Source organism: Petaurus breviceps, unplaced genomic scaffold (genome assembly GCF_028583685.1).
Source record: "Petaurus breviceps papuanus isolate PSGF00001 unplaced genomic scaffold, PetGlider_PUasm1.0 90333, whole genome shotgun sequence".
NCBI classification, from domain to species: Eukaryota; Metazoa; Chordata; class Mammalia; order Diprotodontia; family Petauridae; genus Petaurus; species Petaurus breviceps.
In genome coordinates this window covers 903,007-906,587 of record NW_027187220.1, presented here as the reverse complement: position 1 = coordinate 906,587, position 3,581 = coordinate 903,007, and positions in this window count along the sequence as shown.

The following is a 3,581-nucleotide window of genomic DNA, read 5'->3' as shown; positions in this document are numbered from 1 at the left end:
CCCATATGGGCACACAGGCCCCTTGAGGTCACTGTGATTCCATGCCCCAGGCTCTGGCTCCTACCTCCCTTTTGTCTTAGACCACAAGGAAACAGCCCAGGCCTTTGCCGACAAAATGTGCATAGAGATAAAAAGGGGGAAGAGACACTGAGAGAAACAGATAGCCAAGACACCCACCATTAGCCAAGGAATGCCAGTTACAGAGACAGAGAGATGTTGGCACCGAGAGAGAGACAGAGACAGACAGAAGTCAGAGAGGTAGAGAGAAAGAGACAGAGTGAGCCACACAGAGCAAGTGCGGGTTACTCCGACAGACACCAAGAGAACTAGACCAGATGGTGCCCCCCCTCATCCCAAGCCCCCTCCCCTTCCAGAACCCCAGGATTCCAGTCCAGAGGGGGCAGAGGAGGCGACCGCAGCTGCGCGTTCCTGTCACTGAAAACAATGTGGAAGGCCTGAGCTTCTCCGCCTCCCCCAACCCCCCACCCCACCTGAACTGACCAGACTAAAGAAGGGGAGGTGGGCTCTGAGGCCCACCAACACACACCCAGCCTCTGCCCCCAGGCTACAAAACTGAGTCCCATCCGAGCTGCTTGGACCACTGCTGTTACCATCTGCGCAGAGAGTGGTGGGAGGGCTCTCTAAGCACAGGGGAGAAGAAGAGGAAAAAGGGATGGGGAGACAGGAGGAAGAAGCCTTGGGGAAGGGAGACTAGAAGAACAATGGGCCAAGGAAGAGAGTGACCTGGGATGGAGGAACTGAGAAAGGAGGAGGGAGGAAGAGAAAGGAGGGGGAACGTGGAAAAAGGGAGGCAGTAGCTGGGGAGAGGACAAATGAGGCCAAGGAGGGAGGGCTATGGTACAGATGTGGATGGAATTGGAGGGAGACACCGAGGACAGATGTAGAACAGGGAAGGGCTCACCAAAGGCCAATGTAGATGGGGGTGGGAGGAAAGGTGCAGTGAGCAGACCACTGACAGGAAAAGCGTCCAGGACGGGGACACAGTTAGAGGGAAAGCAGAAGCCAAGAAACAGAGAGGGGAGAGCCAGGGAAACGAACCCCTCAGTCTTTGCTCCAGGCTCCACTCACCAGCCCAAAGGACACAGAAATCTAGACAAACAAACAGCAAGCCGAGCCCTGGGCCTAGAGAACTCCCAGGTGAGGAAGCTCCTTCTGCCAACGGAGGTCAGCACCTGCTCTCAGCTACCCACAGAGACGGTCATGCCCAAGCCCTTGCCATCACTCACCAATGTTGCCTTCCCACATTTCTGAACTTTGAATGCCTTTGTCCTTCCTGTGCCAACTCCATAAGTATCCTTACTCTGCCCTTGCCCCCTTCCCAAACTGGACCTAACCTGACATTATGTCATCCTCTATGCCAATGGACTCACCCTCAAATCCAAACCGGTCCACTAGAAGCTTATGTATATTAGTGGTTTTAATTTTCCCAATTACCTTTGATACTGGTCCCTCCACACTCATCCACCTGCCTTGGTCCTTCAGCCATCTATGATAGGGCTGACATTTTGGGGGGGAATCCATGCCCAGCCTCCTTCCCTAATCCTTAGGCAATAGTTTTCCATAAAAAGAGACCTGATTGTGCAGCTTTCTATTCACCTAAAGGTCTCTCTAACTTGGTGGATTTCTAAAGACCATTTCTAAAGGATACTTCACCATATCCAGTCCCCAGTGACCAGAGTTAGAACCAGGGGGCCAAATCTAGAGAAGCAAAATGTCACTCTGTCCTTGGTCCTAACTCTTTCTGGGTTAGGGTAAAGTAAACCTTTTGGTAACTGTTCAATGACTTGAGAGTACTCCATTTCATTCCAACATCAAACCTGAACTAAGAGAGTGTCAACGTCCACAACCCTCAATTTATACTCATCATCTGGCCTGCTTCCATCCTATCCACTTTCTATTAAAGGGAGCTGGAGGAAATCATGAAACTGAGCTGACGGGGTTACAACACAAATCTGTATCATCGAATCTCAACTGGGCCCTCACCAAGGCAAGGCAGGGCTTCTACTCCTCCCATTCACCACAGTGGGTACTTCAAACCTTCCCTTCTCTCCTCAAGTCTCCCCCCACCCTCAGCTGAGGACTTCGTTTCATACTTCACTAAGAAAAGGGGTAAACTCCCTCTTCTCTTGATGATGCCAGCACCTGTACACACAGCCTTTCATCCCCTTCCACCTTCTCCAGCAGATAACCCCCAGCTATTATCCCCACTTGTTAATGGGAAATCTCTCCCTGTCTACTGGTCACTCTATTGCCTGCAAATGTGCTCAAGTCTCCTCCATCCTAAAAAACAAAAACAAAACCCATTAATAAAAATAGGAATTTGCCATAAAAAAAGCCTTTCCTAGAGCCTCCCATTCCCTCCCACTATCATCTTAGATCTTGCCCTTGTGTAGTCTGGTTTCTGATGTCAATATTCCACAGAAACTTCTCTCTCCAGGGACCAATGATCTTGTAGTTGCCTTTTCTCTGTCCTCATTCTCCCTTCATTTCATTCTCTCTCTGCAGCCTTGCAAACTACTGGTCACTCTCTCCTCCTGGAATCTTTCTTCTCTCTAGGTGTTTCCTCCTCCCTGTCTGACTGTTCCTTCTCATATTACTTTCAAAATTGTCTGGTTTATTAGTGCTGCTTTCTGAACTTTCTTCTGTTCCTTTCTGGGTACTTTAAAAAAAATGTTTCCAAGGCCTTCTTTGTTTTGGCATGACCAATGGTAGCTTCCCAAATAAAGGACCTTGTGACAAATAAGCAGAGTCTGGTACAACAAATCCACCCAATGGCCATGGCCACCCATAATGAGTCTTTCTGCACTCTCAGGAGATGGGTAACATATTTGGTTATTGCACTGCTCAGAGGTCTTAGGTCTTTCCAAGTTAGATTTCTTATCAAGTGCCTACTATGGACCAGGCATTATGCCAAGCATTTTTTTTCCTACAAATATTACCTCATTTGAGATCATGAGAAAACAAGAAAGGCAAAAGTCAATTCCTGCCCTCAAGAAGTTCACAGTCTAATGGGGGAAGCCATATGCAAACAGCTGAGTGCAGAAAAGCTAGAGACAGGAGAAACTGGAGAGAATCAGGACAGGGAAGGCAATAGTGTTAAGGAGGACTGAGAAAGGCTTCCTTTTTTTTTTCTTTTTGGAGGGGGAGGAAGGGCAGTTGGGGTTAAGGCACTTGTCCAATGTGACACGGCTAGTAAGTGTGTCAAGTGTCTGAGGCTGGATTTGAATTCAGGTCCTCCTAACTCCAGGGCCAGTGCTCTATTCACTGCATGGCCTAGCTTCCCCCAAGAAAGGCTTCTTGCAGAAGGCAGAGCTTGAGTTGAGATTTGAGGGAAGCCAAAGAATCCAGGAGGTGGAGGTGAAGAGAGAGGGATTTATAGGCATGGGGGACAACCAGTGAAAATGCCGGAGTCAGATGTGCAAGAAATAACCAGGAGGCCCATATCACTGGATTGAAGACTACTGTTAGGGTGAGTGTAAGAAGACTTGGAAAGGTAGAAGGATGGATGATGGAGCCGGGAGGCCAATGAGGCCAAATTGTTCTCCTGGTTCTGCTCCCTT